A 14,328-nucleotide genomic window follows, 5' to 3' on the forward strand; every position below is an offset into this window, starting at 1 on the left:
GGTACCAGAGAACCATCTGGGCTGGATGTGACTGTCAGCCAGGATAAACTGTGTATCAAGACACCAGGACTTGGACCTTCATATTTGTAACGCTGAAAAAGTGTGGTGTCCGTGTTACCAATCCCCACAAAAACTCTGTTGAGTCAAATCAGGAGGAATACTTTGAAAAGCAAACTCTAAGGAAGGGCATAAATAAATGAGCCAGCAGGAATATATCAGTATGACCTCAGTGTGTCTGCAGGGAAGTCATTTCCTTTCTGCACATCTCCTGTTGCTCCCCAGTTTAGCGAGGAGAGTCCTTTCTTTTCTCCCGGGGGTCAGGTGATGTAATCAGTGTTAGTTGGGGACATAAATACAGTCCTCAGCATGAGTAAATTCAAACCAAATACACTTCTTTGGCATTTTTATCCATGAAATCTTAAAAAAAGCCAAGATAAGCCCATAATGACTAATTGGACATGACGAAAGGAGATGGCACAACAATGTAGGTGAGGGAGGAGATGGAGAAATCAGTCCTGAGGAAAGATCTGGCACCCACAAGGCATGAGAGAGCCAGAGCTCATCAGTTCAAATATAATCTTCCAGAAAGGGAGGGGGCAAAAAAACCAACCCACCAACGTCTCTCATTCTTGCACAGACAATGCCAAGCTCCTGCACCTGATTTCCATGAGAAAGGCCACTTCTGGCATTGACATTCTGCTGCATCGAGTCCTGCCACAGACCTCCTCCTCAATGCAAGGCTCAAAGAGGAGGGGAGGAATAAACTCTGCTTTCCGAAAGGGCTGGAGCTGCCAAAGAGGCCCATGGAAAGCGAATTGTGCAATGAGGGAAAACAGGGAGGGAGGATCCCTGCTCATAAACACAGTGAAACGCCTGTCAAAAATAAGTGGGAGAAGGGGTAAGAGGCATTTTGGTGAATTTATACAGATGTCAAGTGAGCGCTGGTTTAAAGCAAAGTCGTTGACGAGGACACTGATGTGGGGTTGATTTTGAATGCTGCAGCATTGCACTCAAGTCTTCCCTTCATATGCATAACATCCATAAGTGCTGCTTATTTCAAATCCCAGCTCACACAGAGGTTTTATGAGCACTTCTTATTCGTAGATCCTGGAGCGCTTTACAAAGACAGAGCTATAAATAAGATGGATGGGAAAGCGAGGAATTGAGTGGGGCTTTTAAAGGACACTGGATTGTTTCTTTAAGGGTTTCTGTGGATAAGAACTAGATAAGGACTGTCATTTTACTGAATATAAAATATTTTGCAATGGCACACTGTGTCAAATTACTTGTGCATAGATATTTATATTATTAAGGCAAAGTTTTGTCCTGCTGTGTCCAAATTGTCTCTAGCTAAGCTTTTGGAAAGTACAAAAAGAAAAGCACTTACTGTTAGATTTTAACATAGTGTATGGATGTTTTAGGCACTTTTAAATTGAACAGATCAAAGCCTTTTATTCCTAAATGCCAGAAATCCAGTGATATTTGTGTAATTATGTAATTTGCCCTGTCTGTTTTACATGTTCCCAAAGGTTTATTATAGGCAGCTTTCAAATTAAGTGGGCTGGAACGTTTGATGCTCTCTTCTCTGTTTTCAAAGCCTGTGCAGAACCCATACTGTGTGAGTGACACTGCTGTTAAAGGGGTATTTTGGTTTTATCACAAGGTATGCGGAGAGGGAAAGGAGAGCACTCTGGTCCTGATTCCGGCTCTATGCTCCAAGGCAGCCATTTAATTTCTGCTTTCTTTATCTTCCCCCTCCCCGGAGCTGGGTACAATAGTTCCTTATGCTCCAAAGTGGCACAAAGCTTAATTAACCTTGAGAGAAGGAATGGGTTAATTGCCAACAACAGGGAGAGGGTGGGGAAAACCCCAGCACTGTAAGCATGTCTGTGTTCATACTCACCTGTGTGGGACTGTTTTACCACTGATGTTCCACTGCACCACAAACTTGGCAATTTTGGGAAACCCCTAATCACTTCCAGTGCATTTGAAACAACATTATTATATAACCAGGAGGCAGCCACAGACTGATGGCTCAGCAATGTTTTATGCAGCAATCCTTTTACCCAAGGGTGACCTTGTAACTGAATAATCAAAGCCATACTCTACTCACAACTGCACCTGTGCTGCCACTATTTACATTGCATTAGCACCTGAAGGCCCCATTGTATAAGGCACAGCAAACCTGCTGCTGTTTGGAAGAGACTGGAAGTGGGAGGGGAAGCAATAACAGAAGCAAAATATTTGTCTCAAGGTCATATATCAGAAAAGTAGCTCTGACGGGAGAAAAGATCAGGTCTCCCAAGTGCTATGTCCCATGAACAAGTGCTTTTTAGGGATAAAAGCACTTTCTGGGGATATAAATATAAAATGCAAGAAGATCACAATGTCTGCAGCAGGATTTGTTCTTTGTTTATTCTTCTTGCTGTCTGTAGAAGTCCTTGTTTGGTAATTTTGGGGTTTGGCTTTTTTTCTTAGACACTTTAATATTTAGGCAAATATTAAATTGTAATTTAATTGTCAATGCCCTTATGAGAAGTGTGATATTATATGAAGTACATTATGATTTTCCTAGTAACAGACCCAAAAGATCAACACTTTCATTTCAGATTTTTGTTGTTGTTGTTGTTGGAAAAGTAAATTGTTGCTGAAGTGATGCTGGTTTTGTAGTGCTCTTTTGTAGAGCATGAAACAATGAATCTTCAAGTCACAGCACCCCACTTTCTACCCAGTGTTTCTCTGTCACTATCAGCTCTACTTTGGTTTGATCTAACCAGATGGTATCTCACAAGATGCTAGACATGAATATTTCATATGGTTTAGAAACTGTTTTTCCTCACTCTTCAATGGTAAAATGTGTTGATTTAAGACTTTTCACAACTTGAGATACTTTCTGGCCTGGTGCCACAACTCAGGCCAAAGACAGCTGAGCATTGTTGTCATCTCACAATGTGGGAAGCAGAGGATGTTTTGGACTGCTGGAAAAATGGAGCTGAAATTTTCCATTAAAAGAAAAAAAAAAAACTCTTCAGACAGCAATCTTCCAGTTGAGCTGTACAAGTTACATTTTTTTGGACATAAGTGGAAAGTCAGAGGCATTAGATCAATGCAATTTTTGATCTATTGAATCAGCAGCCAAGTTAATTTCAAACCTCTGAGGCAGCAAACACTTTGTTTTCATTCAAAGCTGGTTTTATTTCAGTTTAGGCCATTTCTAAGGCTGCTTTCTTATTTACAGTATCAAAGTCTTCAGCCACTGTATCCTGTGATATAACTCAGTTAACAGTCTCCTGCCTTTCCCTCAGACTTTGCTTTTGCTCCTCTTTGGAGATTTGAGTGATTCCTTTTGATTTAGGTCGGTGTTGGTTTTATTGCATGATCGATATCAAGTTGCAAGTGCTGCACTGAAGCTCTGGAGCTTGCAAAACCAGTTTTTTGGTTTCTTCAGCTGCACATGAAAATTTTTATTTTATCTTTCCAGCCACAATTCAGCTCCAGATTAACACACACAGCTTGATGCAGTTGCCCACACATAAAACTTCTGTGCCATTTAAGATATTGTAGACAACTGCAGCTCCTGCTTCAGAAGGTCACAAGTCCACTGTAGATCCTGTGTAATTTCTGACAGTCCCATAAATACATCTGAGATACCCTGGCGCATCTCCAGTGACTCTTGGCACTTGCATTTCAACTGGTTAAATGTAACTGGGCTGTGTGCAGGCATTTCCCTCTGAGCTGGGTATCTATATTCCCACCAGAGCCAACAGAGACCCAGCCAGCAGAGCCTAGAGAGCATCCAGCTGACCAGGCCTCTAGTGTCCACTCTGGGGTGTGGGATCATCATGCTTTTCTGCTGGACATTCAGTTGACACATTTTTCTGAGCGGGCGGTGTTTTGCTCTTTCGTGTGCATGCTGGAATCTAATTTAAACAGTCTCTGCACACCAGACAGAGTCACACATAGGAGGAGCCAAGTTTCAAGGGACTAAGAATCCAGGACTTTCTTTTCAGCTAGAAGGCAGACACCGAAAAAAGGCAGGCAAATTCCCAAGCAAAAAATCCTCCTTAACCCAGCTGTGGTGCTTCTCTGTCCCACAACACAAGCCTTGCAATCTCCTGGTGGTGGATGGCCCATTCATAGAAATGAGCAGTTGTACTCCCTCAAGCCACACTTTATGTCAACGTACATCTGCTCTGGTTTACTTTATGTTCTACATCCTATGATACTGCTGTTAGGCACACGTTCCACATGGAACATGTGAGGTGTAGATTTTGATGTATTATCAGTTGGAAGTAAGAAGTACAAACATCAACCCCACTTCAGGAAGATGTGGGATGCAAGCGGTGACAGTGGTGGAAGAAGAGCTGGGAATTGACATCAGAGATTCAGGATGATACAGAAGATCAAGCAGATGTAGCACAGGGTAGAAGAAAAGAAATCAGGAGGAAGAATCAGATGGATTGGAAAACATGAAGTTAAAGGAGAAGAGGGAATGCATGCTAATTGAGAGGCAGTGTCAGACAATGCTGGAAAAAACAGAAGATAAAGCACAGAAGAAGGCGTTGGTCCTTTGGCTGGACTACAGTATCTCCCCGGGACACCAGCAGAACAAAGTGTTGAGATTCACAAGAAATCTGTGAAAGCAAAGGAAAACATTTAGGCTGCATTTACCAAAGCACTTTAAAGAGCAGTGTAATTCTGCCCTGATGGCAGAACAGCATGGGGATCACAGGATCTCTGCCCTCTGACACACCAGCCCTGCAGGGCCAGAGGCAGAACAACTCCTGAGTGACTGAGTCCCATTGTCTGCTACTACAAAGAGCCTCATGAGCAGGTTCAAACCTGCCAAATTTTGTCACAAAGTAGTTTGGATGCCCCCCACTCTCAACACATTGCAGCTGTTAGACATCCCTGTTTGGTTGGTTACAAATCTGCACTAATTTTTTTCTGAGACAATTTATACCACCTGTTTCTGCACCAGAATTGGCTTTTCACTTAAATAGTTTTCCCCAGTGTTTCCCTCCTTGTTGTATTTTTAGAAAGCAGTCATGTTCTCTTGCAGCCACTCTTCTGCCAGACTAAACAAGACTTCTTATGAAACAGGACTTTATAAAATAGGCCCTCCACTCCCATGGTTCTTCAAAAAGCCCTTCCTTTTACCTAGTCCACACTGAATTTGTCTTCTCTGAACTCATTCAGTCAGATGTGGGCAGAGTTTTTCAGAGAGGCTAGAGGGACAGCAGTGTTTACTTGTGATCACAGCTGCATTCCAAGTCCTGCATTCAGCCTTGCCAGTCATTCCATGTGTACAGGATCCATAGCATCTCTCAGTCATGGTCCCTACAGGCCATTTCTATCCCTCCCAGTGGAGTACTTGAGGCAGCATGGTTTTCCAGGCTTAACCATTCCCCTCAACAGGGGAAGCATCCTTCAGATCCTCTGGCTGCTGTTAACTTGCCTCCAGGAAGGCTGTGATTCCCCCTTCTCCTCATTCCCAGTAGTGCAGAAACCCTTTGCATAAGATGAGTTGGATTCTTACCTGTATATGAGATGGCAGCTCTCATCTTCAGCTTAGTTTTGGATCCTCCACCTGTGTCCAAGCCCAAATGCTTGTAATACAAGGGGGAGAGCTTCTGCCCCACAACACTTCTTCAGCTCTGGGAGGGATCCCAGTTCCACCAGCCCTCCAGCAAATGCAGGAACACAGCAATGGTTGCCCAGCTGTACTTTTCCTGCAAGGAGCATTGCCTGCTATGCTTCCCTTAAAAAGACAGCACAACACATTTTTTTTTTCCCCCTAAAAATCAGAACAAAGCAAAATAAGTGTTGAAAATAAAGTGTTATTCCCCAAGGTCATCTATCTTTATGATCTCACCAACTTTCTTTATACTACCTTTATCTTTATTGCAGTTTTTCCCCAGGAGGATTTAACCTTCAGACTCCTTATTCTAAGTATGGGAGTTCTTTTGCAGTGGCTGCAAATATTCTTCCTGGGTTATATTACTTTCCTTACTTTTCAAAACTAGTCCACCACACTTTTGTTTTACAGCTGTTATAATCACAGTCATTGAAGTGCTGGTCCAAAGAGACTTCTGGAGGTCTCTGGTCCAACCACTCACTGAAAGCAGGTATTGTACTAGCAACTGCTGGGATAAGCCATGTCTTTGACATTTAAAAATCCCCAGGAACAGCAGATCCACAGCCTTGCTGTGGAAACCTGTGCCTGGACTTCATCACCCTTGAGTGAAAAAGATTGTCATTGTGTCCCACCTGAATTTTCCATGCTGCCTTTTGTGGCCCTTGCTCTTCCTTACCCTGTCTGCCAGGGCTGAGAGTGTTTGTCTGCGCTGTCTTTACAGCTCCCATCTTGGTGTAGCTGTAGACAGCTCTCAGATGATCCCAGACTTCTCTCTGCCAGAAAAAACAGGCCCCAAGAGTTGCAGTGGGTGGGAATGGGGGTTATGGTCACAGAATCATAGAATATCTCAAGTTGAAAAGGACCCATAAGGATCTTGGAGTCCAACTCCCTGCTCTGTGCAGGACATCCTACCACTGAACTTGATGAGTAAGAGCATCATCTGGACACCCCTGCTTGGTTGAGGGGCTCAGATGTGCCCTGTGGTGGGGCCATTGGAGCCAACTGGGATCAGCTGTGTCCAGCACGGGGAGCCCCTACCTCTCTACCCTGCAGCCCCATGGCCTGCCCCAGGCCAAACCCTGCCAAAGCACCAGGCTGACCAGTCCAGCTCCCATCAGACTTGCCCCTTGGCTCCTTGCTGAGGTGGCTGGAGCAAGATCTGCCCTTGAAAAGTTTTCACAGACTCTCATAAGTGGAGGGCATATGGAGGGAAACTTCCTTACAAAAACTTTAGTACTGAAGTCTCTCACCCAGAACATCCAATTTTCTGTATTTTAGAAATTGATTGTTCTAATTTGTCTTCTAATAAAAACAAACCCTTCCTCATCAACTCTTTTTTTGTGGCCTGGTGTGTTCACTCTGAGGACCATTCACAAGTGGGTTGGCTCTAAGGCTTTGTCTCTGTTCTGGTCCCATCACAGGGTGTCAAACCTGTCATCACATCTCGCCCTTGTCACACCTTGGCTGTCCTACCAGAAGGACTTGGCTGGAGATGATTATAGTCTCTGCTCACTTCTGAGTCCCCTCCACAATACAGGGTAATCTGTCTCACTGAAAACTGTGGAAAAAAAGTTCTTTCTTGCTTCAGACTGTAATTAGATTATCTTTAGTTATTACTCCACTCTCTCTGCTGAATAGATATGCTTTTACCCTCTTCTCTTTTTAATTATATGGCTGGAAATCTTTTACTGTGATATATCCTTTGCCTTGCTGTGTTAACTATTCTCTCTAATGTTTCCCTAGACCAGAACAACATCTGTGTACACCATGGAGGCCACGGTTCCCATCAGGTTTTGATGAATGGACCTCCACCAACCTTCAGTGTTCCTCGCAGAACGCCATGCACTGCTATTACCTAAAAATTAATTGGAAACATTATTGGAAACCTTGCTTAATGTAGCTCCAGAGACTGGCCGGGAATTAATGGCTAAAGCAAGCTCTACTCCATCCAAAATTTCTTCTGAAAAACCTCAAGTACTAAGGACAAACTGGATGGAGAGTGGAGGGAGTGATTCAACCCCAGCAACTAAGCTGCAGTCCTGAAGGGTGATGTGTGATACCCTCTTTTATTGTGTCAGACACCTGCTGATGGGAACATTTTAAACAGACAAAAGTTTTTGGCATCAGCCATTTTGCCAAAGTCCCTTTGTTTTGTAGGAAGTGGATCATATTCCTTCATTTACCTACTTGGTTAATTATTTCAGATATCTGAAATTATTCTGGAAATTGTGGGTTTTTTCTGCAGTGATTAGTGAGACAAAATTTCAAAAATAACCAAAATCGGAAAAATCTACAAAGTAAGCAACAGTGGGGCCCTTATTTTGCTCTGGGCTGACTGACATAGCTGGCTATGGCTATATTTTTAAATTTCTACCATTCGAAACAGGATGGGCTCATGCAGACAGCTCTTGCATGGTGTGCAGGAATTCTTTGGGAAGACACTAACTGGCTGAAATAACATCTCCTCTCACAGTGTAAGATAGGGAGAATTCAGTCCCAGTGCCCAGGAACTTTCCCTGCATTTTTCCATCTGTTTGTGTGGGTGTAACCTGCATGACAGCTCTGGTAATATATATTAAAATAAATTATGTACTTAAAAAACAGGGGAAGGGAGGATCCACAATTCTAAATCAAACATTGCAGTTCTGATATTTGTAAAGATACTGAAATGAATTATTTGCTCCATCCCTATGAGAAACTGCCAACATTGAGTTTTTAAGAATAAAGCATATCCCATGAAGCCAGTGTAGTTCTTAGCCCAGTTGGTAAAGGCAAAGCAGCTTTGCCTCAGCTGTAGTAAAAATCTTGCCATATCCCTGTGGAAATGTCCTCTCTGACAGGCAAAGAGAGCTGATCTAGATGGGCACTGCTTAACCCAGGTGATACCCCACATCAGCACGTCAGATCCCCAAGGCCACTTTCTGTGAGGAGACGTGAGGAACTGAATGGAGGAAGGCAGAGCTAAAATTTCTGACAAGGAGGAATATCCTCCTCCAGAGGACATTGCTATAAGGTGGAGAGTGCAACTGCCTGAAAAAGTCATGCTTTTCAAGAGAAATTATAAATTACTCACTTTACACCAGCAAGGTCATTTGGGGCTGACAGGTCTGCCCCAGCTCCAGAATGGTTGGATGTTCTTGTTGCCAAGTTTCCTGGTGATATAGAGCTCTCTCAGATATAATTTCCGTAAGATAATGTTCTGGGAAAAGATGCAAGTGTTTGGAAGAGTGTTAGAATTCAAGTAGTCGTGATAACTTTGAGAAATAGCCCAGAACTGATAAAGCAAAATTCAATAAAAGCAAGTGCAAAATGTTCTGCCTTTGAAAGAAAAACAAAATCAATAAAAATCCAAATTGGTCAATATTAGTCTATGCCCCAGTATGTTAAAAAAAGAATACAGAGCTGTATTAGACCAGGGGCTGAATATAAGCCAGCAGAGAAGATGCTGTTGAGCCATTCTCGTGTATGTGACGTGTAAGAGATAAAGGCTGTTATTCCACTCTATTTAGCAGGGGCAAGACCTTTCCTGGGATGTGTGTCCTGTTTTGGGCACACATACTTTAGGAAGTAGGGGATGTGCATGTGCACACAGACACCTCTGTGCACAGGGGAGGCTCAGCAAGAGCCACAGCAGAGCTCAGAGATTTGGACAGTGTGACCCTATCTAGAAAAGGTGACCAAAGCAGGGTTGTAAGTTTAATAAAAACAGCATAAAATGTGGATGTGGAAACAGGATTCCAACAGGGAGCAGTGCTGCAAAGGGAATAATAATGTTTGTTCCCAAGACCAGGACTAAAGAGGCACTTGTTGCACACTAAGAGCAACCTTACTTGGACATTAGGAAACAATTAGCAGTGAGGAGGGTGCGGATGTGTTTCTGGGAAGTGTGTAAAAGCCCAGGATGGGGGCAGCAGGCATCTTTGGAGGTCATCGGTACCTATCAGTCACCTTTGAGTGAGGAGATGGTGTGGTTTGAGTTCCCCTCTTGCATGGTTGTCCCTGAGAAAGGAGCCTGCCCATTTTCCTGCTTTCTTTCACCTCCAGAGCAGGGCAGGAGACAAATCCAGTGGCAACAAACAGGAGGTGGTTCTGCTTATTCTGTTGTCAGCTCTCTGTTCGTATCCCTTAGGATATTCTTAAACTTTCCCTTGAATTCACATTGATAATGTTTTTAAAGCAAGAATTTTTACATTCTTTCACTTAGTACTATTAGAAAGTGTGGATATTTACAATATCACTTTTGAGAGAATATTCTGTCATTTCCAAGAGTTGGGAGAAATTGTGACTTCATGGTTGAGGTTGCACTGTGTTGCCCTTTAGTATCAGACACCAGCATCACAGTAGTTCCTTGCTGGTGCCCAGTGTAACAGTGTATCTTTGTCTTCCAAAGTCCTTCTGCTTTCCCTTATCACCCTATTCGCTCTCTGGAAGCTGGCCAGATCTACGTCCTCTGGCCAAGGGGATCAGACAGGGTGAGAGAACAGAAAAACAGTGTTCTCTCTGTAGTCCTACGCTCTCAGGCAGGAGCTGCCAGGTCAGCAGCAGTTTCTCTGAGGAAGGCTCACAATCACAAAACAACTTGTCAAGGCAGAGACGGGGCTGGAGAAGCAGGAAAAGGCCTGAAGGACAAATGCAGCTCACACCATTTCCCCATTCCAAAGAAAAGTCAGTAAGAAGTGAATGCATAGCCTCTCTCTCACTAGTTCTAGACCTCTTCTGGTAGATACATTATATTTTCAGGGTTTGCCTGTTTCTGTGTTATATTTCTGAACATCTTTCATCGATGAATGTGAAGAACATATGAGAACATAGAAAAGCTTGGGTTGGGAGGGACCTTAAAGATCACCTAATTCCAAGCCCCTCACCATGGTCAGGGACACCTTCCACTAGACCAGATTGCTCAAAGCCTCATCCAACCTGGCCTTGAGCACTTCCAGGGATGGGGCATCCACAGCTTCTCTGGGCAGCCTGTTCTAGTGCCTCACCACCACCATAGGAAACAATTTCCTTCTGACATCTAATCTAAATCTCTCCTCTTTTAGTTTAAAACCATCCCCTACCTCATCCTATCACTATCTGCCCATGTAAAATGTCACATGAGAACAAGAAAGCAATCACAACAATATACAGAAGGAAAGGCAGCAATTTCTTCCTTCAGAACATTCTTTCTTAAGATCTCTCAGCTCCTCCACCCTCCTACTTTGATGAGCTGTTCTCCCCCACCCCTGAAACTGCATTAATTTGCTGGCACGCTTTGGGCATGGTGAGTGTTGAAACTATGGTTTTAAAGCCGAGGAAAATCCTACCAACTCATGCCCAGGAAGTCAGGTGTTGTCAAAACAAACATTGCTGTTTTCTAACTGCCTCAATTTGCACCTTCCTATGTTTGTTTCCTCCTTGCCCTGCAGGAGAGTAGACCTGTTCAGCAGGCACAAGACCTTCCCAACATGAGCTTTGTTTAACCCTGAGGGGAGGGGAATGTGACCTTTTCTAGTCATTTGTGGCACCTTGCAGTTGGCTTTAAGCTGTGCAATCGGTTGTCCCCGTCCCAGTTTGTTCAGTCACAGCATGTTGTGCACTCTGGGCATGTGTGTGAGTGGCGTGTGTGCCAGTGCTGCTCCAGGAGTGCTGAGACAGAACACAAGCAGGCACAGATGCATCACACTGGCAGATTTCAGAGATATATTTTCATTGTGCCAGGGATCGAAAAGCCAGTCATCATCTCAGCCAGTACAAAACTCTTGCTGATGACAATGCACCCAAGATTTGTCTCATCTAAAAACCTTATGACAATTATTTCACCTGTGTTTTCCTTCCCATATAGATGTGGACCAGCTGTATTGTATTGCATTGTGCTCTTCTCTTGCAGCAAAGCTGCTTTGTACACTTTATCTTATTAACGACTGGAGCTCATCAGGAGCAGAGAGGGAGGAATTCACACTCTTTGAGGCAATTATCCAAAACCTCTATGAGATATCTTAAGCTTTGTGCAATTCAGAAGCTAAGGGGGAGCCCTTGAGCATATTCCAAATTGGGAAATTTTCAACTCTAATGATTTTTAAAAATTATTTTTAAAAGTCAGCATATCTATGTCTTAGCAAAAGAGCTCATAAACTTTCTGGGAATGCCTGCAAAGGATCAGGCAGTACAGAAAGGGGTCCTGAAGCTTGGAGGAGCCGGGGATGCTCATGCCAGGAATGTTCATAGAAACAATGTCCTGGAGGATTCAGAAGTTTGACCACCTGGCACACGGGTTTGGATGTGGTGCCCATCTTGCTGACAGGTGGTTTTCTTCCTGAGCATTAGCTCTGTCAGCAGAAACCCATTAATCAGTTTTAAATAAATGTCACTGTAAGTACAGAACCTGGCCTGACTCCGACAAAGTGCTGAGAACCTCCATCCCTTTTTCCATGAAGCTGGAGTAGCAGGTGGTCTGTCCTTTCAAGAATTTGCTGCTGTTTGTGAAGAAGTAGAAAGAAAGTGTAAAAGGTTGTAAAAAGGCCCATGTATTCCCTAAAGAATATCTGATCTCATGAAAGAAAAGGTACAGTTTCTCTTCTCTTTTTTATCAGTGTTATAAAAGTGGTATTTAAATAGTATTTCCCCCCTCACAATTTGGGGGAAATAGCAAAACTTAAATGGCGCATATAAAAGAACCCCCATTTTCTCATAACCTCTGCTTCTCTGAAAAATCCCCAAACAAACTAACTGGATGAAAAACACAAACTAAGAAAACCAGGGCTGGTGGCTCATTGAATTAACAGTAAAAAAAATCAGACATACCAAGAAATTTCTTGTTATTTTCAGTGCTGCTCCATATGTCATTTTTGTGGGGCACTATGTTCTGGTGATGCCCTGCTGATGTGGTAACAGGAATGATCTATAAGTCCTGCCATTATAAACCTCATTTTTATAACCTGGATGTGCACATTTGCTGTTACTTGGTATCTGTTATAAAAAAATTCAATTTTCTTTTTAATGACTTGATAATTTTTCAAGTAGAAAAATATGAAAGGTTCCAAAAAGCAAAAAAGAGGCAGTTTTAAAAAAGAGAGGAGAATCAACAAATGATAGGTTTATTAATTATTTTTAGTAGTAATAGCTGTAAGTTGTATTTGTATTGCAGTGGTGCCTGTATACTCTGTAGAATTAGGTGCTGTACAAACACTTGGGGTTTTTTTAATGGATCAAGTGGTGGCAGAAAACATTGTACTGAAAGCCTTATGAATTCTTATTTATTGTTTTTTTGTCTTTGATAGTGCCCTAGTATCAGTCTGAGATTTGTCGTTTATTGTGATAGATGCTGTACATGTACTCAATTATCTCTGTGGTGAGAAGCACTTTAATGCATGCTCACTTTTAAGAGGGAGCTGAAACACCCTCTGTGGAAAAGAGCATATCTGTGGGGCAGGGAACAAGCCTCGTCACATAAAGCACATAAAGCACATATTTCTTGCAAAGCTGCACTGTAGAGGTGCAAGAGAGGTATCTCAGCAGCCTCTGCTGAATGTGCTGCTCTGTTTACATGGTGCTGAAGACCTGGGCTGTTGGCTTGGGTGCTGGAATTAGGGAGGCTGTGTTGGTGCAAAGGTCTTTCCACGCTAATCCATAGGTATTCTATGGAACCACCTTGCTTGACCTCCAAACTGGTGAAACCACAGAGCTGCCAGGGCCCACCTCAGTGAGGCCCTGAATGTCTCTGTCTCTCACAGGGAGGATGTACTCCTCTCTGTAACTACTTGAGAGGAGGCTGTGGAGAGGTCGAGGGTTGCTCTCTTCTCCCAAGTCACAAGTGATAGGACGAGAGGAAGTGACCAGGGTGGTGTGAGGACTTAAAGAAGGCAGTTACATGTCTCAAAATACTGTGCCCATAAGATAAACCACCACAATGGAACCTGAGATGAGCACAGATGGCACAGAAGGAAGGAGCTAATTCTGAGCCTAACAGAGGTAGAGGTTTGGTTAGCATCCAGACAAAAATTCCCACCGTGGCAAACTGTGGGAAAGGAAGCAAGTGCTTATTCAGATGCCATCTCAAGTAATGGGAATGGCATCTACACCCTGTGAATACCCAGGAATTGGACGGTATAAAAGTGGTCTCTCCAGAAGAAGGACTCTGGGACCTCTACCACCAAAGATGAGGGTGAAGAAGGACCACTGGGATGCTGCGGGGATCCACATGGTGGTGATATCTTTTGCTTAACCTCTCTGTCTCTCTCTCTCTCTTGTCATCCCCTTCCTATTATTTCTATCTCTCTACCTTAAATTTACTGTTAAATAAAATCCGTGCTATTGACTTGGCATATGGTCTCATTTTCACCTTAACTCAGGCAGAGGCATCTCTTATAATTGAATCATAACAGGTGGTTTAGATTAAATATTAGGAAAAATTTTTTCACTGAAAGGGTGGTTCAGGCTCTGAAGCAGGCTACAGAGGGAAGTGATGGAATCACCATCCCTGGAAAGTGTCTGAAAGGCACGTGGATGTGGCACTTGGGGATATTTAGCCTTGAACACGGTGGTGCTGTGTTAAGGGATGGACTCAATGATCCTAGAGGTCTTTTCCAACCTTAATGATTTTATGAATTCCTAAGTATTGGGCTGCTACACCTGTGCAAAGCCCTCATGGAATTTACCATCTCTGTGCTGCCTAATGGAGGAGCAGGTGCCCAACTGATCACCCAAAAAAA

This window comes from Corvus moneduloides, chromosome 1 (genome assembly GCF_009650955.1).
Source record: "Corvus moneduloides isolate bCorMon1 chromosome 1, bCorMon1.pri, whole genome shotgun sequence".
NCBI lineage: Eukaryota > Metazoa > Chordata > Aves > Passeriformes > Corvidae > Corvus > Corvus moneduloides.